Source organism: Dryobates pubescens, chromosome 14, assembly GCF_014839835.1.
Source record: "Dryobates pubescens isolate bDryPub1 chromosome 14, bDryPub1.pri, whole genome shotgun sequence".
Classification (NCBI taxonomy): domain Eukaryota; kingdom Metazoa; phylum Chordata; class Aves; order Piciformes; family Picidae; genus Dryobates; species Dryobates pubescens.
In genome coordinates this window covers 24,635,475-24,662,725 of record NC_071625.1, presented here as the reverse complement: position 1 = coordinate 24,662,725, position 27,251 = coordinate 24,635,475, and the positions used below count along the sequence as shown (strand labels likewise).

The window sequence follows — 27,251 nt, the reverse complement described above, 5'->3', positions numbered from 1 at the left end:
ATCCCAGCATCTCTGTGTGCTGGGTTCCTGCCCATTCAGTAAGAATGCAGACATCACATAAGTTATTATTAACCCATGTGTTATCCAGTCCTACAGTGGCTGGAACGCTGCCAGAGACAACACATGGTGCTTGGTTAACAATATTTTAAAATACAAATGAATTTATTTTTTAAATTAACACATTTTTCTTATGGCAATAGACTAATAAGCTGTTCCCAGAATGAAAGAATATCCCCCAGTCCCCTTCCTTTAAAAGGAGGTTGAAGGAATTTCATAAAGTTCGCAGTAAAACATTCTCAAACCCCACAGAAGGTCTTTAACTTTGCCTAAGAAGAGAGAATTTTTGTGACTTTATTCTTAGCCAGCTCTTCCTGCATTGAGAAGTTTTACTCTGTTTAGCCACAAACAATCCTCATTTCTTAGAGGCATCTCTAGCTGTTTAAATACCATCAGCTCAAGCTCAGGACCGAACTAACAAGCATTTAACAAATAAACATCCTGCAAGCCAGAAATCCAGCCTCCCCCCCCAAAAAATCCACCAGATAAGTTAATATTTAGCCTAACTACCAACACTTTTCCACAGCAGCTCTAAATCAGTAATTATGTTGACCTGACAAAAAAAAAGGGGGGGGGGGGGGGAAAGGGAGCCTATTTAATATGCACCCAGACAAATAATTATTCACACTGCATTTGATTTACATACGTACAAAAGAACCACTTCCCACTTTCAAAAGTGGCTCAACACTCATGGTATTTTAACTGCCTTAATTACTGTTGAGAGAACATAATTAGAAGCACTGATCACATTGTCAACAGCTAACCAGTTGCAGCCCTGTCTGGGGGCCTGATCCTGCTCCAGTTGAAGGCAGTGGGGGCTAGAGCTGGCTGCAGGAGGAGGCTGGGGCCCTTCTCGCCACCTGGATCTAGCGGGATCCAAATGCTTTCAGCAGGCCAAGCATGCTGCTGGGGTCAGGCTGGGAACCCCACTCCTGAGCTGCATGTTCTGGGTTTCCAGCTGGGGAAGCTTTCCCCACGTTCAGAGCAGAACCCACAAGTCGCCTTTTTTTTCCCTCCACCAGGCTCTGACACCGCTGAAAAGCCTCTGCACTGAGTCAGAATTGGTAACTTTTTCCAAAAGAGCAAGAGTTTAATAATTAAAGCAGATATTGACTAAACCCCACTTCCCTGAATACCAAACTTCATTAGATTATTATGCCTTGATGCATAATTTCCATTGGCAATTTCCAAAATAGCTCCTTCCCTCCCTGCCAGCCCTGCTCCTCCCTCTTTCTCGCCTTCCACACCACCTCCCCCCCCAACCACCCCCCCCCCCCAGCAAAGTGCTGGGAATCCTCGATACCCAATAGTCAATATTTGGTTTCCCTGTCATGCTGCTGGAGCTCCCCTCCTCGCAAAGCTGCCTTTGCTCATCCCCTGGCCGCGCTGCTCTCAGATATTACCTCACATGACGATAGCAGCCCGCTAAGAGTTCCCAAAATCGGCGCTTCTGCTTGTTTTCTCAAGTCTTGGACAAACATAACTTTAGGGAGAGCTGAACAGAGGCAGAAAGAAAGAGGAGCCTGCATTTTCATCTTCCTTTCATCTCAGTCATTCAGTCAACCATTCAGTGCCCTATTCAGCAGAGCTTTTCATTATGCAAAAAAATGCTAATCCTTTTCCGATGCTTTCACACTTGTATAAACCCCCATTCCTGCGACTGAAAAGCAATTATATCAGTTTACCTTTCTGTCAAAAACAGGATTAATATTCCAATACCAGAATCTCCTTTATTTTCCTATCTTTTGCTTTAGGAAACCAGAGATTATTAGTGGAGGTATTCCTTAGAGCAAGAATACATTATTTTTAAATATGATTATTTTAAGCCAAGGGTGGGGAGGGAGGGAGGGAGTAGGGGCGGAGGGGGATGGGGGGTGGAAAGAAAGAAAAGAAGGGAAGAGAAAAAAACTTCAGTTGCTGCGGAAACTCTTTTCAGTGACAGAACTGACCTTCCCTTTGCAGAGGCCTGAATAGAATGAGCCCCACTCTGGTCTATTAATCAGAAACAAATTATGAAAGAATGTGGCTGGACTGGTTGACACTATCCTGTCTTGGGAGACTCAGTAACAGCCTAGTAACAATGTCCTCTTCATGGGTAATGAACAGCCATGACAAATGGGGCAGAGAAACTATTTATTTGCATATGCAAATTCTCACACAAGGGAAACATGTACAAACAAGTGTCATTGTAAGGTGGATTAGGCAAACAAGGCTTTCTTTTTTAGGACATTCTGCGGCCCAGAACATTAGTCAGCACAATTAAACCAGTCTCCATGGAGACTAATGAAATTTCACCATGGTATGAGTTAAATTAGATAGCTAGTTATGTGTTTTCACAATCCAACTTGAAATCCATTATTGTTTCAGAACAATACAGCAATTGTGCCGGGCTGATCTTTGCCAGCTCAACAAGCTCCTAAGTTGACAATTTGCATATGTTAATATAATTAAGCACTAATTACATGAAACTTGTACATATTCACATGCACTTTCCCTGGGCGCTTCTCAGTTTGAACCTTGGCCAAGTCTTTAACCCTTTGGCTGAATCTGAAGCAGCAAAGCCCTGCCTTCTGGGTACAGCCCCAAGGCAGATGCAGAAAAGCTCTTCATTTATAAACACAAAGCTTAACCTGGCCTCTCAGATTTCTACCAACAAGGCTAGAAAACATTTTTCTCTGCGTTGGGATAGCAGAAAGGGTGAAGTGGTAGGGGTGGGGGGCACTGGACTGGAAGTTCTCCAGCACCCCAGATCCGGTACCCTTTTTGCAGAGGAAAACTCCACTCTTTGCCCACCTAACAGGTTACCAGCACACGTCTGGCCATTGTCAGAGGTATTCCAAGACCCAAGCTGTCACACACTCAGGCTAGGTTTAATGCCAGTGCTCTCTGAGAGCCACAAAAATGGGAGAGAGAACAGGGGAAAGAGGGGAAAAAAAAAAAAAGCGAGCAGTAACTAATGAGCTTTACATAAATATATGCAGAGGCAATTAAGCAGTGTTAATTACTATGACAGCAGTTAATTGAATATAATTAGATATTTTAAGCTACTGACTAAGGCATAGTTAAGATTAATTTTATTGAGATTAATTGTAAATAAGAATAGATTAACTCTGTGTTTTGACAGGCATAAAAAGTAGTTCTGCAAATTAACTGGGAGAAGAGAAACCAGCACACACACACACACACACACACACACCCCATTTAAAAAAAAATCATATATTATTTTAATGTCACACCTCAGAATCATCTGCTCAATAAACATGACTTTTCAAACCCAAACAGACAGGAATCTTGAAGAAAAACAAACAGCTTGTGGAGATTAAAGAGCCTTTTGTCCTTTTTCATGTGCATTTCTTTTAGCAGACTAAATTAAGCGAGTCTGGTGTACGTTTTTAGGAAGGAACATTTCACACTGAATGGAAAAAATGTTCTATCACATATGAAATTCATGCAGCTGTGCGGAACTTGGTCCAGATGGTCTAAGACTATAAAACAACACTAAATGATAGACAGTAGGGCCTTCCCAAGATGGTGTGATAAAGTCACAACCTCCCATTTTGACCTAAATTCTCTGTCATGTATTGTTTCCTTCCAGATCAGGTAGTTCCTTTATATATATACATATATATATTCAATTTTTAACTGATCCTGAATATTCAGCAGAAGCTCTCAATAAACATTTGCTGATAAGCATCTGAGCAGGAATCACAAAATATTTACCAAACACCCCTATAGCTTCATTAAAACAATGCTGAATCCAAGCAGTGCCCTGGTTCTCCCTCTACCAACAAACTGTTGGCTTAGAGAGGTCAAAAATGCCTGCTTTTAAATATGCTTCAGAGAAAAAATAAACTGCAACAACAACCAAAAAAAAATAAAACAACAAACCACCCAACACCAAACCCAAAACACATTCTACCAGCAGATTAATTCATGCATGCTGCTTAGGAAAATTAACAACAAGGCTGAAGAATGCTGAACAAATCACTAATAAGAAAGGAGCTCCCATCGATTGGGAAATAAATCAATAGGTGATTAACATAATATTTTTCAAGCAGCAGAATGTATGTATATTACAGAAGCACATATATTATATTTTCAATACCTTTTTAAGCCCTTAATCGAACCAGAGGTTGATAAGAGCGAGCCTGCCCCTATCTCCACTACCAACTTCCTTGGAATGCCTTTAGTCTTTTAGAAGGAAAATCCAGGAGCGGTCTGTGAAACAAGGCTCCGACAAGCCATTCTGCAGTGAAAGATTTTAAATCATCCAGCCTCTTCTAATAGACTTGAGACTTATTGAGGTAGAAACCATAAAAAATGAAGAAGGGAAATTTAATCCCTGAAATATTGATTTGCACATTAATATCATATAGGCAGAGGGCAATTTGGCTTCATGGAAATGACACATTGTCGACCCTTGGTGAAGTCAGAGCCAATCTAACTGCTGAACATGTCTGAATCTCAAGAGTTATTAAGGGCTTCCCTTCTTGCCTTTATGACTTTTCTTCAGCCTACCAATGCAATCTTAAATGTATTATCTTTAAGAAATAATTGTAAAACCTCAGGGGTTTTCCAGTTAATGGAAGGGAGGCTAAACCACATCAGATTCTGAAATGCAACATTAAACCCTTGCAATCAACAAAACCACCTCAATTCTCATCCATCCAGCGCAGGATCTAATATTGTTATTAGAGATAATCAAATTTCATTGTGTAAATTTAGGCTCATGGTCAGAATGGAAGCAGTAAATTCTGCAATATTAAACAGTGTTGGGTTTTTGTTGGCTTCCCCCCCCACCCCCTTCTTTTTCTCAGCCCCCTTTATACATTTTCTCTGATCTTCACAAATAAACCTAAACCAGCCAAAACCAGAGGCGCACGCCCGCCTGCCCATCCTGAGAGATGCCCACGATGCCATTTGTCACCTCCACAGCTTTCCCTTTAGTTTTAACTGGATCTAAGTGGGTAAGTTTCGTTTCAGAGAAGAATAAAGCAGGACCACCGCAGAAACCCAAAGGCAGGTACCATTGCTGTGGCTTTGCACAGACATTCTACCTGACCTTTCTTTGTTCCTTGGGTAGGTTTCACTTTTGCAGATTTACACTTTCCACACCCCCCCATTCTGTATTTCACTGACTCTCTCTGTCCATTATGATAAAAATGAAAACTATTGAACACATGTTTATGCTGCCCAACTCTAAAAAGCCTGCGACTGAAGGATAAAGAGATGCTACGATGCCCTGTGTGGATCTCCAGCTCCTACGCTATAAATATTCAAGCACAGATAGCACGAATAACTGAATAATCCTGGTGAGCCCCAGCTCTGGAGCCAGGTGCCAGAGGTTAAAACAGCTGGCTAGCCCCAGCTTTTCTGCTCTCTGCCTTCCTCCCGGCTGCAACCGCAAAACCCCTGCAAGCAAACCAGCAGATATTCCCTCAAGGTTGACTGTCTGATTTCAACCAGTTTAGTAGGATCTCCCCCCAACCCTCCCCAAGTCAAGAAAAGAGAGAAACTCCTTAAATACAGTCAGTTGAATAGGAAGTGGAGCAATGATGATCAAGGCTCTTCCCCCATACACACATGCACACCCCAACCTTCAACCCCCTGTTTATTTCCAGTCTTCTTTGTGCACCTTCCCAGCCAAATGCTGATATTCCTTATTTCAAAGGCAAGCACTGCGGATCGCTCTGTCAGGTACTGGTTGGTTGGGTTGGTTTTTTGGTCTGGATTTTTTCTTTTTTTTTTTTTTTTTTGCCAGTAAATATAAAGTAAAACAAGTGTTGATGGCACTGAGAGTGTTACATACCCAGGCTGTGTTTTTGCATTGCTCTCAATGGAAGCGATCGATGCCCATGTCACAGTCGCGTCCCAATCGCAGCCAAGTCTCTGCCTCAACCTAACCAACAACAAGCAGGGCTGCAAAGGCTCCTCGCTAACCTCTTCCATCCATCCACCACCAAACTAAAAACATAACGCTACACAAGATCCTTTCAAACGCTCCACCACCGCTCCCAAGGATCCAGCCACTGCAAATCCAGGGGAAACACAATTGGGGGGGAAAAAAATAGCAGTAATAATAATAATAATAATAATAATAATATCAAAATGCACCATAAAAAAAAAAACACGCAGCAAACCACCCCAAAAGTACCCAAGCCCTCTCTTTTCGCTCTCTCGCTTGTTTTCCTCCTGCCAACTACGTAATCCTTGATTAAAAGTAGAATGAGGCTAATAAAAAGATTACTAAAAAAAAAAAAAAAAAAAAAAGGAAAAGAAAAAAAATGAGAGAGAGAGGAAGAAAGAGGAGGACGGAATACAGCCGAGGAAACGCAACTGTCAGAAAACGGGATGGTCAGACTTCCTGAGTGAACCTGCCTGTGTCTGACTTAATGTAAATCCACCATCTTCAGCCTGGCAAGTTGTCTTTCGGTTGGGCTTTTCTTTTCTTTTTTTTTTTTCCCTTTTTTTCCCTTTTTTTTTTTTTTTTTTTTTGGTGGGGAGGGGATGGTTGGGGGGGTGAGGAGGGGGGGGGAGGGCTGGAGGGGGGGGGGGTGTTGTGGTTTGCGATCTACTGCCTTGGTACCTAAAGGAGGAAGAGGAGGAGGAGGAGGGTGTGTTGTTGAATGGTGGCTAAAGCCTCCTCGGGACGGCGCTGAGGTGAAAGAGGCTGAAGCCGGCTGATGTGGCTCCTCTCTGGGTTGGACCCTGAGCAGCCGAGGAGAGACCTTCGGCCGCCCGGCTCGCAGGTAACAAAAGAAATACCAACCCCTGCCTTTTCTGCTGCTGGGGAGACTGGGGCGGGGGGGGAGGTGGGTCGGGGAGATGCAGGAGGGGAGGAGTGGAGGGCAACCGCCGTAAGTTGGCATCGGATGGGGTGGGGGGAGAAAGTTTATTAGCATTTTTGGAGGAAATTTCATGTCAGGCAAAGAGAAGGAAGCAGGGATGCGTCTGCCATGAGCCGCCGCGATGGGCAGAGGGATGCACTTGATTCTGCAGCGAGCAGTTCGAGCAGGCACTGAGCCGCGGCTGGCTGCTCAGGAGCAGAGGCATTCCTTTCGCTCGGCTGTTCTGCCCGTGTGCACGTTGGGTTTGTTCAAAACAGCCCAGCCCTCGGCTGCAAACAAATAAATATGAGCCCTGTCCCGCAAAACAGCCGCCCCCCCTTCGTCAAACCTCCGAAAGGCTGCGCTGAAAGCAGCCCCCCGCCCTGCGCGGAGCCTTCCCCCGGCTGGGCACAGCTCGGCACCGCTCCGCAGGGATGCTGGGGGCTCGGCCGGCAGCCGCAGCCGCTGCCGCTGGGGCCGTGCCGAGCCGAGCCGTGCCACGAAGCCGAGCGAGAAGGCAGGACCGCTCCTAACGGGCTCCTCTTCCTCCTGCTGCCAGAGAACGCTGCCAGCAGCGCGATCCACACGCACTCCCTGCCACCCCTGTCTCTGCTCCTCAGAAACCTACCTCCAAAATATGGGGAGCACAAAGCACCCCACACCGTCTCCTGTACACACGCAGGAAGTCAGGGTCCCCATTGCCCTGCTGGCATCTCCCTCCACCCCCCCACCCCACCTTCCCCCTGGCCCGAAAGCGAAACTTTGGGAGGCTGAGGCGGGGTGGAGATAAGGAGGAGAGGGAAGGAGGCTGGGAGAGGGGAATGCGCCTTCAAAAAGCACCTCAAAGTTTCGGGGGGCCCGGGCTGCGAAAGCAGAGTGCGAGCTCGGAAGGGTCTGGCAAGCGGTGACTCTTGTGACAGCCGTAAGGTCTCTCTTAAGCTGACAGGATTCCCCCCCTCCACACTCTCCGAGCTCTCTACCACCCCCCAAAAAAGCCAAATAAATAAGTGGGGGGCACCCCCTGAACCTCTTCTGCAAGCTGAGCAGGGACTTCCACTTCATCCGAAAGTTACAGCCCGAAACAGAAAAAAAAGCACACCGAACGCACAGCCCCAAAGCATCAGAAAAAGAAAATAAAATACACAAACCGAACGCAACCCCCGGAATAAAAAAAGCAAGCGAGAGAGAGACAGAAAAGGGAGAGAAAAAGCAGCCCCTCCTTCCCAAATGAGAGCCAACACTGCACCTAAAAATGGGGAAACAGGCAGAAAAAGGGGGGAGAGAGAGAGAGGAGAGATCCATGGGATCTAGGGATGTGAGTGTGTGTGTGTATGTGAGAGAGAGAGAAAGAGGCACAGGGAGAGGGAGAGGGAGAGAGAGCGAGCGAAATATCAAAGATTGTGCAAGATCAGCCTGGAAAGATAATCGATACTCGACCTAAATTTAACACAAACTACTCAATAAAAGTTAAAGAAAAAACTTACTTTCCATTTCCCCTCGCAGTTCCTACTGGATCTTCGCCTCTTTTTTTTTTGTTTTTGTTTTGTTTTGTTTTGCTTTATTTACTTAACAGCTGATCACATCCAAGTCAAACGAGAGAAGGTTCATTAAAAAAAAAAATTAAAAATTTAATAATAATAATAATTAAAAAAAATAATAATCCTCCAACTTTATTGGGTGAAAATAAAAATGATTGAGCAAGAAGTGGGGGGCATGGAGCGGTCCTTTGGGGTCCGGGAGTTGTTAAAGCATGTGCCGACCGCGGTCTCGCTGTTTGGTTGTGAAGGGGTTGGGAAAAGGAGGAAAGGAAATGAAAATCCGATATGTCTTTATTCTGCTAATTATTATCGTTTTAGCCCTGTTTAAAAAAATGGCTGATTAAGTTGAGTGCGCATGTCTTTGTGTGTCTATTCCCGATATGCACTCTGGGAATGAGAGAGAGAGAGAGAGGGGAGAGAGAGAGAGAGGGAGAGGGAGGGAGAGGAGAGGGAAGAGGGAAGAGGAGAGAGAGAGAGAGGTGTAATTAGTGAGGTGATCAACATTCTCCAGGCTGCAAATGACGCGCAAGCCCCGGAGCTGGGAGAAGAGGGAGCTACCGGGAGCTACCGGGGACTTTGCGGGAAGCCACCGAGCCAGCCCGGAGGAGGAGGAGGAGGAGGAGGAGGAGAAGGGGCAGCGGGAAAGGAGCTCATGGATACAAACACAAGTCTGCAAACTTCATTAGTAACACAGACACACACGCACCAGGCACACAGGCTAGGGAAAATTAAAAATGAAGAAAGAAAAAAAAAAGGGGGGGGGGGGGGGGGGCAGACTTGCTCTTTTAAGTGTTTGCAAACTTAGAGGAAAAAAAAAAGGAATGGGTCCAAATTAATTATTCCATGAGGGAGATATTTCTGTCTGTCTGCCTTGCTTTGCTTTCACTTGCCCCTTCTCTATTAATGGGGGTTTAATGAAAAATAGATGTTTGCAGGGGGATAATGGATGCACGGCACTGCTGTTAGAGCAAAGATGATCTATCCGAGAGAGGCAATCGCTGCCCAGGCAGGGACCAGGCTGGCTCGGTGTGCACACGCGTGTGTGCTCGCGTCCCGCACGCCGGGCACATGCCTGGCACCCGCGCCCCACCTGCGCCCCGCCACCCGCGGCACCCCGCACCTTAATCGGTGCCCACCCTGGAATTGCTCGGAGATGCCCACAAAGTAAAAAGCAAAGCCATCCAGAATAGACAATACCAACCATAAACAACCTCCTCCAAAGGAAGCAAACATCAGAGGAAAGGGTGTCTTTGCATACCATACATGCCCGGTGCGTGCACACGCGGCGTCCTCCGCTCTCCCAACCAGCATTGATATTTTATTAATATTTGATCGACTATATTTTACCAGGCGCATCTGACCCGTGGGGAGGGGTGGGGATTACTGCGCTGGAAGCCAGGGTAGAAAGATACAGATGTCATTAGAAATGGGGGATCTCCTACAAATATTTTCCTGCGTGGGGTTTAAAGAAGATTGCTTCTCATTTGAAAATCTAATTATCTTAACCCCCGCGCCACAGATGTGGGTATGACTGACACTTTCATTAAAAGATAATTAACTAAAACTAGGAATGGACGCACTCTAAAACGCTCCCCACTGGAGATAAAAACATGACTCTTCAAAGAGCACGCGAGTGCGCCGCAGCAGCACATGCAGGTTTTCGGTGCTGCGACTCCAGAAATGGTCACCCAGCCACAGCCACACACCAGAGAGATTTACAGCACCAAGGACCCTGTGCAGGTGAACCACAGCCTTGCAGCTGATGTGGCTTTGAAGCTCGTGATTCCTGCCATATGCATCAAAACCTTGGCTGAGGCCTTACGCAGCCAAAACCACCAGCAAGGCTCTGTCACGACCTTCCATTAGAAGCGCGCATGCTACACAGCATCAACAACATCAAACCAGCAAAGAACCTGCACCTCTCTAGGCCCTACACCTTCTGCTCCAGGAGAAGGGTTCGCCAGCACTGCAACTAATGCCAGTAGGAAAATCTCCACCTGATGATAAATTAAGGCTGCCCTGAAGGAAGCACAGGCCAGTGTCAGGGAACTGAACTGCTAAAAGCAGATGTTTAAGGTCAGAGTGAAGGTCCTGATAGTTTTGGAGGAGAAGAAAAAGAAAAACAAACCAACAAAACAAAAAAGTTTTTGGACAGAGGAAGGGGGGGTGGGGGGAAAGGCAAATAGAATGACAGAATCGTTTTTGTTGGAACAGATCTTTTAGAACATCGAGCCCAACTCTACCAAATCTAAAACTCTACCAAGTCTAAAATAAATCTCCAGCCTGAAAATGCAGCTGTCCCGAAGTCTGAAGCCTGCCCATGCAGTGGGGAAGATAGAAGGAGCCCTACCCCAATCCAGAGACACCTTCCAACTGCAGGAACGTCTCCAAGACTCCAGCTTAAGGAAACAGCTTGAGGCTTCCTGAGAGCAACTTCACTCATCCTTCAGACCTCACCTCAGCACTGCACCAGCTCCTCTGTGGGAAGCCCGTGAGCAGATCCCCACGGGTGCTGTGACCATGGGTGCTGAGGGGAACAGCGATATTCAGTGTCGTTATTTATACGGTGGGGGAAAACAACCCAACCCGCACAAACAGAGTGAAAATGAAATAACCCAGCCACGTTTTTGCGGCCCTCGGATGGAGAGGGAAGGATGAAAAAGGGGCTTTTGGAGCCGAAATTGTAGGGGAGACGGGAGGCTGAGATGCATTGTCCCTTGCAGTGTGTGGCTGGAGGATGGACCCGCGTTTCCTATGGCTGAAGACAATTAAATGCAGCGTGATGAAGCAACACCTGAGAACAATACATCTATTTCAGATTCAAGCGAAGAAACACGTACACTTAATGTCACGGAAGAATAGGGAAACGAAGATAATTTCGTTTTAAAGTTGTCGTGTCGTGTGTGTGTGCGTGTGTCCCCCTCCTCGCACCTCCCCCACCACCTCTTTTATTCCGAGTGCTGCCTTTTCTTTTTTTTTTTTTTCCTTTCTCCTGGTGAAACATCAATATCATTAATGTCATTAATGTCAAAACACCAAACGTCACAACAGTCAAGTAATTCTTTTTTGGCTGTACATTTTCCCCCCTCCCCCTCTGCCCCCCCCTCCCCCCCCCCCCTTTTTCTCTTTTCTTGGTGCGGGGGTGGTGTATATGGGTTTATGGTGTTCTTGAGTTACAGCTAAAGGAACAAAGAGGGTGGGGGGATATAGGCAAGAATTGGGAGAAGAGAGTCCACATTTTTTCAGGGTTTCTTCTGCCACTGTTTACTGTCCTTCCTAAGGTTTTAAAGCTCCTCGCTATTTTTCTCTCTCTCCCCACAACCAGGAAAAAAAAAAACCCAAAACAACCAAACAGAAGAAAAAAAAAAAAAGGAATAAAAGGTAGCTATGGGGATGGTGTCTCTGTGTGTGTAGGGTAACAAACAAACAAACAAACAAAAAAAGGCACTACGGGATGTTAACAGTTTAGAAGGAACCCGGGGATCGCCACGTAGCGAGGAAAAAATCGAAGGAGGTTAATTCCGGGAGGCAGCAGCAGGTCTGTGGGATGTGCTAAGCGCGGAGCGGGCTGGAGGGGGGAGGCAGGAGAGGAGGATGCGGGGCCGGCCGGGGCGGCTGCGGGGCGAGCCGGCGGCTCGGCTGCTCCCGGTTCCTTCTCTCCTCCCTCTCTCATTCTCAGCTGATCACCCCCCAAGACTCTCCCCTGACCTCTGAGTTCCCTTCTTCTAGTCTCAGTGGACACCCCCTAGCCCCCCTCCTCGCCCACCTCCTCCGAACTTCTCCTGCAGGCACCGTCAGACATTTGGGGATTTGTTTGTTTTGAGGTTGGTTTGGTTTGCTTTTTTTTCAAAGCCCGATGAAATCACAAAAAAAAAACCCCAAAACAAAAACACCTCAAACCCCTCTTGATAGTGATGCTTCATTTCAGAAAGGGGAAAAAATAAATTAAAGACCCCCCCTTCATATTTTTCTATCATCCAGCCTCAGCCCCAAGGAAAACTTATTGGCCTGGGCGAGATGGATCTGTTGGGGTCAGAGCCTGAGAGTGACCATTCTTGAGGAGACAAAGAAATCCCAGCCCAAACCGGGCTCGGTTACATCACGTCTCCTCCGCCGAGCTCATTTCACTCCCGAAATCTGCTCTGCGGACACACACAGGGGCACAAGGATCTGCATAATTACAGCCCCAGCCGCTCCCCTTTTTAATAAACCGACTTAATTCCCTAATAAACGTCCCCTCCTCCCCGCCTCCGCCTTCTCCTCTCCCCAGACCCCAGCCCAAGGGAAAGGGGATCCGTGTCTTTTGCCTACGTTCCCTAAGTCTATAGATGAGCCCAGTTTGAAACGAGGTTTTACAAGATTTCAGTGCTGCAGACCCTTTATCTGAGCCACAGACACTTTCAGATCCCCAGCCCCCAACCTCCTCTCCTTTTTTTTTTTTTTTTTTTGTTGTTGTCTCTTCTCCTCCCGGGGGCTATTTGACAAAGGCAGTGTGTTAACTAACATTTTTGTTTAACTCAGCAACTTCTTTTCAAAACATACTTAAAACCTGATAGCAATCTCTTGTACTTCTCCTCCCCCCCCCCCCCCCCCCCCCCACTCCCCTTTATTTTTTTTTTCTTTCTCCAAGATGAAATTGAGTCCGAAGCAAAAGCGTTTGGCTGTTATTATTTCTTTCTTTGCATGTACCACATATACGAATCTATTGTTCATACACAACGCTCCCCCGTTCCTCTTCTCCACCCCCCTTCCCATCAAACACATTCCAGTACACATTAAAAAAGGGGGAAGAGGAAACAAACCCCGAATCCCCAACCTGGTTCCTGGAAAGTTTGGGTCGAAAAGGGACTAAAGCCAGCACGAAGATCTTGCATTTCAATTCGTGCCCCTCACTGCCCCAGTGCATTCACCTTCTCAAAGTGCATCTAAGGAGCAGTGACCTGGGAGGAAAAGCACAGCGGAGCAGCACAGACATCTCGCTGAGATTTGGAGAGAAACCAGTCCCGGTTCCGACTGGGTTTTGGCGGTGGTGGTGTCGGGGTTTTGGCTGGAGCCGCACAGAAAGGCGCACCCGGACATTACTATCAATAAAAAGCCTTCCCAGGTCTGAGTCTGCTGCCGGCGTTTCCTCCGGAGCCTTTAACAGCCCTTTTCCAGCTCCTTTCTTGGCTAGATCGCGGGGATTAAATGCCCTGAACCTGAGCTCCTGGCCTTGGATGGGGAAAGGGAAGAAAAAGGGAGAGGGATAGAGAGAAAGGAGAGGGTGAAGGAGCCAGGCGCCCTCTGGGCTTTCAGAGGTCAGCGCTTTGACAGTGCCCTGACCTCCCTCCCCTCCCGGCAACCACCCCAGTGTTTATAAACAAAAACAGTCAGGACTAGCCCCAAACAATAGCAATTCACCAACTTCACAGGCACTTCACTAGCTCTTATGCAAATCAAGGAAAACGACCGCTTACCAACGCTCCCCCCCACCCCTCCCCGCATTCCCTCCAGAAAGCCCAAGAGCATATTTCCATCAGTGATATATCCTAGGGAAAAAAAAACAACAAATAAAAGAAAATATTTTTTTTTTTTACATTCTATCCTGGAAAAGAACAAAAAGACACTTCGGAAATAAAACGGTTGTGGTCGAAAGACAGACAGACAGAAACACAAAAACAGACACACACATTAATAGAAAAAAAAAAAAGGAAAAAAAAAAGATTAAAAAAGGCAATAAAAGTACCGATCTTACTGCAGAAAGAGGAAAGTTATGAAATATTTATACCTAAATCCAACAATCCGCACTGCTAATAAAGCAGGAATCTTTGTCGTGTAGACAATATGCTAAACTACCTCTGCGACAAACAGCAATTATAACGCGACCAGGAAAAGTTATTTTCTCCCAAGGAGCCAAGTTTTCAAAGAAAACGTGTGGATTTTACAGCTAAATAAAAGCCACCACCTCTGTGTTATCCGTAAAAAAAACCCCAACCCAAACAAAAAAAACCACCAAAAAACACCCCCCCACCAAAACCCGAAAAACAAAACCCACAAAACCCACAAAAAAAAAAAACCTACGCAGAAATTAAAAGCACCGTTAAAAAAAAAAAAGAAAAAGAAGAAGCAAAACCCCCAAAACCCCAAACCAACAAACCAACAACCTTCCAGCCAGCAAGCAGCACATCTGATCTGACTTACAAAAGAAAAAAAAAAAAAGTATAATTAAAACCATCTTTAATTATAAAAGCAGCGAGCGAAAACGAACTGAATCAATGCTTTCTCCCCAAAAAAGCTGTCCGCCAAGGTATAGAAATGATAGTTCTATAGTCCTGCGTTAAAGCGTAACTGAAACTCCACACTTGAGGAACTGATTACGCGATAAGGAAAGGGAAAAGAGAGGAAAGAAAAAAAAAAAAAAACCCAAACCCAAACCACAATGCAAAAGGTATTAAAAAAAAAAAAGGTCCTAATGATTTTCAAACTTTAGTTTTAAAATAAAGAGGATCAGAAAAGGTTGGAGAGAAAAGTTAAAGGAAATATACCTCAAGAGAAAAAAGACCATCTCCTTTTCTTCTTTGTCTATCAGTCTCCAGTTAAAGCATATGGAAAATGTTTTCAAAATGCCTAGATTTGGCACATTGTCATTGCAAAGAGAGGAGCGCAGTGATGCTGTTATAGAAAATGGGAAATAAATTCAGGATTGGGTGCTGCCTCCTTCAATGCGGATTTATCTAAGTTTAATTTAATATTCCGCAATCACTGTGTGATCGCGTATAATTCACCCAGATTTTTAAGGGCTTTGCCTAAATGTGTTGACCACAGGCGCAAAGTAATTTAATCAGGTCGTTCCCTCCTTTTATTTGTGTTTATTTTCCTCATTAAAAACGCTTTAAATTGCAATTGTAAATAAGAGGAATGATGGAATATTAGGTTTGGGGGTGAGCAAAGGCTCAGGGAAGGCATTAGCTTTATTAAAATCATCCTGAACGTAAAATCAAAAAGCACAAAATGGTTGTTTGTAAAACACTAAACCTTTAATCGATTTATTGGCATTCCGATCGATTAGATAAACGGAAATCTATGGCAAACGTAAAAGCATTTAAAATATTTTCCTCTCATTTAGAAACAAAACTTTTCTTTTCAGTAGGACCAAGGAAAAAAAAAAAGAGATTATCAAACGACTAACAGGAAATTCTTCAGATATCAAATTACGATAATAAAATTATTTCCACATGGAAAGGGATAATGACAATGATGATAGTAATTATAATAATGAATAATTCAACAGCCCTTTGACATATATGGAAGAGCCTGACTCAAAAACAGCTTTTGAAGGGGGCTACTTTTAGGTTTTGTGGGTTGTTGTTTTGTTGGCGTTTTGGTTGTGGTTTTCTTTCTTTTTCTTTATTTTTTTTTAAAGAAAATTGAATTTTGAGGCTGAAATGCTTAGATCAAGTGGCAGTTTAGGTGCAAGTGCGAAAGTTGCGTTCGGTTTTCCCCGCATTTTTCAGGGGGGAGAGTTCAGTTTGACGCCGTCCTTTAAATTAAGTTACCACTTATTAGCAGAAAATAAGTATGTAAATGTCAAAGCTACACCTGAAATTGGGGGGAAGGGGGAGGGTGGGTGGAAATTTTGTCTTCACGCCAGGGTAATGGGAACCTTTTACCTTATAAATTAAACGATTTGCCTGGCTCGCAGCGTCCCTTCCAGATTACGGGCAAATTCTGCAAGCAATAAAGTATTTGAGCATTTAAGTGAGAGAAGGCGATTTATTTAGGGGTGGAGGGTGGGTAAGTGCGAGCCGGAGCAAGGCAGCAATCAGGGCTTGTGGCATTCCGGCTGCGCGAAGAGGAAGTGTTGCTGTAACGGGTATTATGTTTATTTGATAAAGAAAATCAATGGAAGTGGCTGTAAAGTAGTTAGTGAGGCGTGTGTTTGGGACTCGGGCTGAATAGTGACTCCAGCGGGCTGGTCGATGAGCTCTAAGAGCTCTGGAAATCTAAGCTAACCCTGGGAGTGAAGGAGCTCTCACTCAGCGCTGCACCTTGGCTGGACTGGGAGACTCCGCTCCTTGTCTCCTCCCTCTGTCTCCTTCCTTCTCTCCCCACATCCCTCCCTCTGTCCCTCCTTCCCTCTCTCCTACTTTTTTCCGCTCCTGCTTTCCTCCTTCCCATCCGCTCCAACTAGTCCTTCTCCCAGGTTTATTCGCTCTCCTTAATCTCAGTCCCTCTCATTTCCATTCTACCTTCCCATCTCTGCCGTAGCTGCTTTCTCACTATCCAGCTGGTCCTCTAAGTTTCCCCCTCTAATCTCGCAGCCTTCCTTCCCTACCCTTCCCCCATTCCCCCTCCCCCCCCAGCTCTATTCCCAAGTTTTCTTCCAGCCTTTTTCCTATTTGTCCTCACCAGCCAAACTGCTCCCTTATTTTGGTTTCTCCGGACATGTGCTGTACCAGTAACGATCCCTGATGATTCCCCTTTCCCACACCCCTGCTGAAGAGAGGAGCCCACCGCTCTCCTCCCGCTCTTGGGATCTCTTCAGCATCGCCGAATCTTTACTGAAGCTTTATTTCAGACCTTCGGCTGCTATTTCCCCCCTATCTCCCCCCCCCCCCCCCCCCCCCCCCAATCTTTCTTCCCTCTAATTTACAACAGGATTGTTTCTCCTCCTCCTTTTCATTCCCCTTTTTTACAATTTCCTTTGGGTTTTTTCCAAACAGCAGCATGTCCTTCCCATGTCCCTGCCTCCATGTCTTCATAGGGGTAAATATTCTATTTACGCTGTTGCTAGAGGTGGGTATTTCTCCCCCTAACTACTTTATCTCCCTGCCTTCTAGCCTGTAAAAGGAAAAATAAAATAAAAAAGAAAGGGGAGGTGGGGGGAAAGTTGGGCTCGTAGCTGGTTTTTGGTGGGTTGGTTTTGGTGGGTTTTTGGTTGGTTGTTTTGGTTTGGTTTTTTTTTTTTTTTCGCAGTAACTTGGTTTCCAACTTCTGGTTTGGATTATGTGTCATTATCTATTTTCCCTTATCGCATCCCCCCTCCTCCTTCTCCTCCCCTTCGATAATAACATCTTTAGCGTGGTCAATGTTAAATATGGCAGATACCCCCTAAACGCTTCCTCCCGATCTCTCTCTGCTGGAATTCATTACCTGCTGCGCGGAGCCCCGCGGAACCTGCGCGCCGCGGCCATGCGCAGAGGCCTCTTCCCGCTACCGCCGGGCAGCGCCCCAGAGCCGCCCAACCGGCCGCTGCAGCCAGCCCCGGCCTTCGCCGAGGCACCGGCGGCAGGCGCTGCGCTCCCGCGGGGCTCTGAGTGCGGAGGAGCAGCGGCGCCTCTGAGGGGATGGGCTGAGGGCGACGGCCAGGGCTGGCAGCCCGGGAGTCTGTGTCTGAGGGCGGGGGGGCGGGCAGCCCGGGAATAGGGTGTGAGGGTGAAGGGCCGGGGAAGGAAGCCTAGAGGTGGTGCGAGGGTGATGGCAGGAAGGGGCCGCCACCTCCGCGGGCACAGCAGGTGCCTCCTTTGTCTTGAGGACAGATACGGGGTTTGGGTTCTGGTTCCAAGCCAGGTTGGATGGGGTCTTGAGCAACCTGCTGTAGCAGGAGGTGTCTCTGCCCATGGCATGGGGGTCAGAACTAGATGATCTTTAAGGTCCTTTCCACCCCAGAGTGATTCTTCTCACTCCCACCTTTTTTTTTTTGTTTTTTTTCCCTTTCTTGCCTTTTTTTGGGCCCTTTCCCCTGTTGTGCCCTGAGTTTGCTGGAGTGCTGTCTAACTGAGGGGATCCCTGCTGACAAAGTCACTGGTGCTGCTGGTACTGCTCCATGCGTTGCTTTTGTACAGCCCTGCTTGGGCCACATGCACTTTGCTTGCAGTTTGTTGCAGGATTTGCTTCTTGGGTGTGTAGTGAGTGCAGGAATAAAAAAAGCTTTTAAAGGGTTGGTGTCTCAGGCTTTCTCTAGCTGCTAAATAAACCTCCACCCAGGGAAATGCCCTGCCGTTGTCCTTGGTCCCATTGCTTGGCTGCTTCTCTTTCCTTCTTGGGGAAACCCCTTTTAAGAAGTTGGAGGAAGAAATGTGACTTGTGAAATTCGTCCACCTGGACTGAAACAATTCCAGTGTTTTACATAGACCTGGAGTCCCACTACTTAGACGACTCCTCTCTAGGTTACATGCATAAAGTGAACAGCATGGGCCCAATCCTGCCAGTCCCTTCTTGAGTGAGTAAGCGGAGATCTGGCCCACGGTCAGAGACTCTGGCTGCCATCAATGCCTCCATTTGGCATCAAGTCTGATACAATGGCTTTACCTGTTGCAGGCACCTCTAAGGCTACCCAAAAAGAGTGTTGTCACCTGAGCTCATCTAATTCAGGTTTGCTGAAAGCATGCTCTGTGTTCCTAATAGCTGCTGCAACTTTCTGCTCTGCTGTAGATGTGCTTCAGGGAAGAAGGGCAGATTTTGGTCTAAACGTTTTGCAGCACCGACGCAGGCACAGATGAGTATTTCAGCTGGATTCAGGCAAAATACAACCCCCCAAACAAGGCAAACTATCATCCAGAAGACTTATTAACTAAAACCCAGTGTGGAAGTGTACGTTTCACAAATATTTACCCAGGAACTTTGGGTAAATTCTGTCAATATCTCCATCACCCCTGAAATTATTGCTCACCTATATCCACAGTGACCCCAAATCATTGGGGAGAGAGAGCCTGCCAGTTGTAAATCCACCTGGGGGTACAACAGGATTGCAATTTATTATGAAGCAGAAATGTTACTGAAAGGAAAATTGGTGCCTATTCCCAAGCCCACACCTGAAAGGAGCATGCTTGCCAGAAATAAAGATCTCAGAGGATTGTTTAGCGTTTCTTGCGAGGCAGCAGCGTTCTATTCAGTAGATTATATTTATTTTGAATTCTTTTTAACCTGCTGTGAATGCTTTTTAAAGCAAATAAACAAACAAGCAAAAGTTTCAAAATAAAAGGGCCAGCTGCATTTCAACATCACCTTGAAAACATTAAGATAGATCCTTACGTTGCAGGCTCTGTGTGATGGTATGGACTGGTCAAGACAGAGAGAGACTTCTTCCTTCTTTCTCCCAAATACTCTAACTTCAAACAATAGTTCTACTTCCCTCTGGAATGATTTGAACGAGTACAGAAAATATTTTAGAAGAGGAAATTATGGACTGCTATAAAGCTAAAATTAAAAGTACTTTTTAATGCTCTGCAGGACAAATAGGGGACGTAGGTATTTTGAGGGAGGTCTTGTGTGCCACGGAGAAAGAGCTTGTTTGCAGCGAGCGTGCGCGCGCGTGTGTGTGTGTGGACATTCCTTCAGATGACAGTGTGCACTCTGCAGTTAGGCACAAGGGATTTTTGATCTTTTGCTCTGCTCCTTTTTAACAGAAAAAAAGGCTTGCGATGTGAGCTATGCACAAACCGACCCAAAGAGCACCTGCAATGTATTCGTACAGATTAAACCCATTTCAGGATCGAAGCTGGTGCTGATTGCGAAGAAGTGGTTGTAAAACACCTGATTCTGAAAGGTTGATTGCATGCCTTTTTTTTTTTTTTTTTTCTTCTCTTCTCTTTTTTAATGGTGGCTTCCCAAATAAAGCTGTGAATCTAAAAAGCTGCCCACCTGCCTGCACAGCGGGGACAGCTTCCCAATTTCAGGTTGTTTCTGGTGTCAGTAACGGCAATGAAGAGAGGAGACGTGTTCCACTCTTTTGTCTTTAAACTTGTTTAAAATCATCTCTTCACAGAGACGTCCTCAGAAACGAGAAGTACCCCTGGGAAGCAGCATTTCCACCAAATAATTAATTTTAAACTGAGGGGGTTAAAAAATGTGTCCATCTCCCTTCCTTTTTCAGTAGTTGTGAATGTGGATTGAGAAGATGATCGTCAGGGAGAAGGAAATAGAACCTAAAACCTAAGTGTGCTGTAAAGCAGCAAAGAGGGATTTTTACACTTCGACTAAAACATTTGGGTTTGCTTTTTATAGGCAGCCTTCATCAGCTATTAAGTCTCACCTGATCCGGTTAATAACCAAGTTAGTCACCGGCAGGTAAAACAATCACAGAATTGCTCGATGTTAGGGGTTGGAAGGCACCTCCAAAGATCAGCCAGTCCATTCTGTGTGAGATTTATACCCCAGCCCCACAGACCCTTCCTGCTCCTGCTCCATGTTTCTTGGTTAACATAACCTTCTGCAAACTTTGATTTGGGGACCGTGGGGTAATTGGCAAACCAGGGCTGTGCATGTGCTTGCACAAGCACACACAGAACAGCTGATCTGCCCCTTTTCCACACAAAAACGTTGACCTGGAGCTGTGTGCTTAGAGGCTCACAAAGGTCTGCTCAGGTTTGGGGTCTGGCTCAATAATGAAGCAGGACTGGGACAGGGTTTAATGTAGAACTTTCCAAATGAAACCCTCTCCTTCCTGGATCATCTGCAACAGGATGGATCCTGTGGTTATAGAGTTCAGTCGTGACCTTACCTGAGTAAGTACTTTAAGTTAAAAGTATGAGATGCACCTAGAGGGGTAATACATTGAGTTTAATAGGAAGACAGTTAATAACCTTTTTTCATCCTCATGCACTATCAATCATGGCTGTCACCAGTCTGCTGAATCAAAGCAAAAGTGTTCTTCACAGATGACTGATTAGAAACGCAAAATCACAAGATCCATCTTCATGGTCACTTTTATTATAGTCATTTTTAAACTGACAGCAACCTGCTCAGTTTCAGCAGACTGGGCATCACAAATAGTGTCACTCAGTGCAGCTAAGCATGAGAAGATGTTGGCTGGATTATACTTAAAAATAATTAGGCCCAAAGCCTTTTGTGGAAGGCAAGAAAAAAGGATTTTCTTGATTCCAGCCCCCAGCAGCAGCTGACAGTTTTTACCTTGGATTGCTGCTGGAAAATATTCTCATCCTTCCACTTGTAGTGAATGAATCAATTTCAGGTGGCCCTCGGATGCTTTTTAAAAACAATACTTCTGGTGGTTAATGTGATCAGCTAGAACCACTCTGAAGCACAGGCTTAACATTCCTGCTGCTTGTACAGTGCCAGTGATCAACTGCTGCTTCCCGGCCTTCCCAAGAGCTAATTACCTTGTTAACTAAATTTGCTTCAATGTTCTTGTCTCCTGTTCAAATAAACCAGCAAACAGTTCAACAGTTTAAGGTTATTTATAAACTAAATAGGCTCCAGCAAATGTAAAATTAAAATGGTAAAATGAGGAAGAAGGATGGGGGGAAGAGCACTGACACTGCAAGTTGTGTCTCTGCTCTGCTGTGAATCTAATTGGAATAAAGGCATTCAGTAATGTTGAGAAATGAAAGGTTGTGTTGGGTTTTTTTGGGGGGGGGGGTGGTGGGGGTGTGTGCTAGAAATATGGCAAGTATTGAATTTACATTGTGGCTTACAGCTTTTAAGCTTTGCACATACCAAGATAAATTGTGTAAATTGCTATTGACTCCAAAGGGTGGGGTTTTTCCTGTGTGAAAGCCGTAGCATTGGTTCCTTAATGTAAATGAAAGCCTTTTACTCAACGCTGCTTACCATGGGCAAGGAAATAACAAACTTTAATTTGGACCTTTGATTCAAGGGCTGATGGAGTGAGAAGACAGCCAGGACTAATTTTTAAATTGGGTGGGAGCTAAGTAGGCCTCCCTTAGAACTCCTCAGGATCTTTCTCCCCTTTTTTTTTTTTACAATCTAAATTCCACTTCATCTGGCGAACACCGAGTAACACTTTGCTCCAGCTGAGTGTCATCTTAGACTTAACTTCAGAATTCCAGTTGCATCTGGTTTGCCACTTAGTTTTAAACCCCCAAAAGGGGGTAAGCCTCATTTGTGGGGCTGTGACTCCTTTCATATTGCTCCAAGGACTTGAGCTCTGTGTATCTAAACCCTTCCTTTCACACCCCTGTAACTGCAGTGGGCTTGGACCTTTCTGAAGTACCCCTCCTGTAGTGCCCCTTCCTATCATCCTCTCTCGAACTGGAGGGCAGAACTTCGGTCAAGTAGGGCTCCTCCAGAAGCCCAGTGCTGTTCATTTCCACCCTCAGACCTTGCTCCTCTCACAAGGCTGTACAGACACCCACACCAGTGCTGGGTGGTGATGGAAGGAGGTAGATACAAAGGGAAGGGCTCTCTCATAGACACACACAAGCCATGCTGCGCACACGCCTTCAAGCCTCTGCAGCATGAATCTGTGCACAGCCACTGCTTCCTGGGGAGTTCTGCTGACATGCTGATCCCAAGCTACTCATGCCAGCAGAATATATTTCATTAAAGTATCCTTAATAGTTGTAGAATTTTTCCATGTGCTGCATAAACAACTGTAAGACCAAAAGAAAGAGAAGCAAGAAGCAAAGCAGGCAGGTTTACCTCTGGTTGAGATTTACCTGCTCTGTAAACTGGTTGGTGTGTTTTTCTTTCCCAGTTAGTTCTCATCTTAGGGACACGTTTAACACCTGATAATGCAGTCCCATGCAGAGGCCCCTTTTTTTTTCCAAATAATTTGAACATGCATCTCTATTTTCTGATAAGAAATTGATAGGCTGATGCTGACTGGCATCTGCCTTAAAATCAAAGAGGCTAAGTGTGCCTGCATTTAAATTTATGAGCACTAATCGAAGGCTGATCAAGCAGAGAAACTGAAAGTGCCCACTGATAAACAACACAACCATGTTTTAATAATGATTCTTTTGAGGAGGCAGGGAAGAAGACAAAGCCATTTAATTGTATTGTTTCCTCCCCCCCCCCCCATTAGGTATTTCTAATAGTGTGTTTTCCACATAAACTCATGTGCACCTTTGTGTGGAGTAAGGACCAGTTTTAAAGCAACCCCTAGCTCTGGAAGTATAAATATCTACTTTAAAGCAATAAAATGGTAGATAGACTACAATACTTTAAAGTTTAAACCAGAAAAGTTGTCCTTTCTACTAAATATGAAGTAGTACTAACCTTCTTCTTAGGGGCTTTTTCAAGCCCATTTTAAGACAGCATGGCAACGTGAGCAGCCCGGCTTAACTTAAGCACAGACTTAAATCGGTGTAGTTCTAATGACGAGCACAAACAAGATGAGCAATGTTAAGAAATTTTGTGTCTCTCTTCCCCCCTATCCCCCAGTGAAAGTAGACACAGGTGATAATCATTAAATTCATTTTTAATTCCTTGAGAAATCAGCTCCATCAGCCTGCCTTTGGAAACTTTCAGCGTGCATGTGTTGTTTTACTCTACATGCTGCATCCTGTGGTTTGTGTGCTTATTTGCTACACCGCGACACCTGCCTAGCCAGAATATTACTGTGTGTTAGTATGTGATGCAAAGTAAACTTTAAAAGACAAGGATCTGTAGAAATAAATGCTGTATTCACTGTGTTACCAGCTGCAATTCTGTCTCTCAATCCTTGTAAGACGTGGCTGAGGTCAGTCTGAAGCCTGATACTATCGGTTCACGCTGTCTTGCTAGAGAAACTGTTGCGGTAGAGCTGTTAGTACCTGTTTAAGCACTGAATGCATATAAAGATTTTGTTAGATTTCCTAAGATGTAATTTATATAATAAATAAGTAAAAGAATCAGTAATTGCTGAGCTGTAAAGGGAAAAGAGCAGGGAGCAGAGGTCATGCAAAATGCTTCTGGTTTTGTGTTCAAGTTATCAACATTTTGAATAAAGCCTATCTCTGGAGATATTCAAAACCCACCTGGCTACCTTCCTGTGTTACCTGCTCTAGGTGATCCTGCACTGGCAGGGGGGCTGGACTGGGTGCTCTCTAGAGGTCCCTTCCAACTGCTAACATTTTGTGATCCTGTGATTCTGTGTTCTATTGCCCAATATCTACATTTCCAGTGGCTAACTGGTTGCATAGTTTTTACCTTCTCTCAGAAGCATTTAGCTGGTTATTGGTAGGTACAGACAACCGCTCATTAGGACTTTAAAATGAGTCTGCATTTTCCCTTTTGCATTCTCTAAGACACTGCTCACACAGCATTTAGCAGGGATTTTTGTTTTGCTGTCTCTGTCTTTATACTCCCAGACCTCTTGGGTTTATTTATTTATTTTTTAAATTCTTTTTGCCTCCTGCAAAAGATATTAGCTACAAATCCTTGCAGCTTGTCTGTGTATTTTCTCTTTCTTTTTTTTTTTTTCTTTATAAGAGTAACATGTTACAGCAAGGGTGTATAAACTCTTTGCCAGATACAGCAAAGCCAAGTATTTTTCCTCCCCCCCAAAATTAAGAGCAACACCTAGTTTCATCCTGGACATGGAAATTGCAGTCTAAACATCCTAGGTATGCTAAATACATATTAAAAACCCCTGAGTCTAACACAGATGGAAAACAACAGAAGAGCTATCTTATTTCTCAAGGAATAGATTCAGGGATGAGCACATATACTTTTTTTTTCTTTCTGTCTTTTAGATGGAGTCTAAATCACAGTTTAGGTCATAGTCTGGTAAGCTAAAAGGAAAAGATTATTTTCCTGTAAATGTCCAACCAGGGTTTTATAGCCCTGCTGTGGAATGCAAAAGGGGTGAAAAAAAAAATAAATGAAATAAAAATCCCTAAATTTCCTTGTCTTGGTGATAAAAGAATAGTTTAGGTGTTACAGTAGGGCTTAAAAAAAAAAAAAAAGAGAGAGAAAATAATTGATCTTTCTTTGTAGTTTTTTATTCTGACTGTATTGAGGTCCTGTTTTCATCTTTATAAAGCACTGGGTTTTCCTTCTCTGTGAGCTATTCTCCCCTAGTGCATCTTAGTTTAATTCATATATATATATATATATATATTTTAGCAAAAGAAACACCCAGGTTCAATCTGGAGACCTCCTTCCAACATAATTTAGCTGGACCTTTTCTTAGTAAAGCTTTTCTGGTTTTCATTTTCACTTCATATTCTCAAATAAAAGATCCTTTGTTGTCTACCATTTGATTGGACTTAATGAAAAACACTCCATTTTAACCTAACAGTATTTCCCTTTGAATTTATTATATTTAAGGACACTGTCAAAAAAAAATTAATAAAATAAAATAAAATAAAAAATTGAGCATTTAATCTCAGGTTTTTATACTTAAAATTATATTGCTATCATATGGTTCAATGAGGTGATGTAAAAGAAAGAAAGAAAGAAAAAAAGATTGAAGAGGTTTCAAACAGCAAAGTGAAAAAGTAGCCTCATTTTCATGGGAAACTCAAGCCTAATGTGCAGGCTGGGCATGGTAGCTGGCTCCGAGGGCCAGCCTGGGAGAGGGTGCCAGCAGCTGAACTGTGTGGTATCGACTCAATGAGGTTCACTGATTTGTATTGAGGCTAATATCTTCTTTAAACAATTCCCTGTAAATTGTGCGTGGAAAGTCATTGGAAGCTATTTCTCAGGACAGCCTTCGCTGGCTGGCTACCTGCTGGAGTGAGGAAGATAATCAATAGAAAGAAATAGAGCTGAGCATGAGCCCGGGAAGCTTCAGAGCAGTTAGTGCTGATAAAAGTAGATGATGTCAATATTTGGGTATAACACAACTCTAGGATAACAGACAAAAGAGGAGTGCATATGTTGTAGAGTGTTCAAACAGGGGCAGAATTAATGCATAAGTGGCAGATGTTGCCCCAGGCTGCAAAAGACATTATTTATTCCAGGTATTGTTAAATTCCTGTGAAACACCACTGCTCAATATGCTGCATTAAAATGGTATCTGGCGCTGAGAGAGAGCCAGGTTGCTTCCTGCACCAGGAGAAATCCTCAGCTATAAAGAAGCTGCTCCACTTTATTGATACTGAGCATTTTCCACGCGTCTCCTTGACCTCATAGGAGAGAGCCTCTGTCAGGAATGAGCGCTGCAAAAGCACTGCCCAGCGCTCTCTCCTTGAAGGGATGTTTAAGACAAGTATTTGCAATATGAAAGGGATTCAAGGAATATTTATAAAAGGAATTCATGGAATATTAGAATATTTACTATAGGAAAGGAAGTAAAGGAATATTTATAAAAGGAATCCAAGGAATATTGGAATATTTACTGTAGGAAAGGAGTTCAAGGAATATTTAGAATATTTACAATATGAAAAGAAATTCAGTGAATATTTGGAGTATTTGCAGTATGAAAGGAACTCAAGGAATATTTACTGTATAAAAGGAATTCAGGGAATATTTACAGTATGAGAGGTATTCAGGGAATATTTAGAATGTGAAAGGAATTCAAGGGATATTTGGAGTATTTGCAATATGAAAAGAATTTAAGCAATATTTAGAATATTCATAGCATGAGAGGAATTCAAGGAATATTTGAATGCTTGTTATGTGAAAGGGATTCAAGGAATATTTGAATGCTTGTTATGTGAAAGGGATTCAAGGAATGTTTGGAATATTTACAATCTGAAAGGAATTCAAGGACTATTTAATATATAAAAGGAATTCAAGGAATATTTGGAGTATTTACAATCTGAAAGGAATTCAAGGAATATTTAATATATAAAAGGAATTCAAGGAATATTTGGAGTATTTACAATGTGAAAGGAATTCAAGGAATATTTAACATATAAAAGGAATTCAAGGAATATTTACAATATTTGCAACCTGAAAGAAATTTAAGGGCTATTTAGGATGCTCCCAACGTGAAAGGAATTCAAGGAATATTTGGAATGCTTACTATATGAAAGGAATTCAAGGTCTATTTAGAACAAGTCTTTGCAATATGAAACAGAACCACAATGGAGTGGCAGAGTTTGGCAGAAATCAATCTTTTACTTGTAAAGATGTAGACACTGTTGAGTCTCTTCCCTCCCCTCCCCACTTTTTTGCCCCCTCCTTTTTTTTGTGTGTATGTAGGTTTAAAGATTAT

The 27,251-nt window shown here is 44.2% G+C and overlaps 1 protein-coding gene and 1 long non-coding RNA gene across 2 annotated transcripts in view; one reads left to right on the top strand and one right to left on the bottom strand.

Annotated features, from left to right (window-relative positions):
- The window catches only part of ZFHX4 (zinc finger homeobox 4), a 183,025-nt gene extending 174,040 nt beyond the window's left edge, over nucleotides 1-8,985 (bottom strand). Inside the window, exon 1 of the mRNA XM_054167486.1 lies at nucleotides 8,369-8,985. The gene's annotated coding sequence lies outside the window, so the exon portion shown is untranslated. The remainder of the gene's footprint in view (nucleotides 1-8,368) is intronic.
- LOC128897805 (uncharacterized) overlaps nucleotides 6,627-27,251 on the top strand; it is a 28,973-nt gene continuing 8,348 nt past the window's right edge. Inside the window, exon 1 of the long non-coding RNA XR_008462601.1 lies at nucleotides 6,627-6,806. This is a non-coding gene — a long non-coding RNA (uncharacterized LOC128897805). The remainder of the gene's footprint in view (nucleotides 6,807-27,251) is intronic.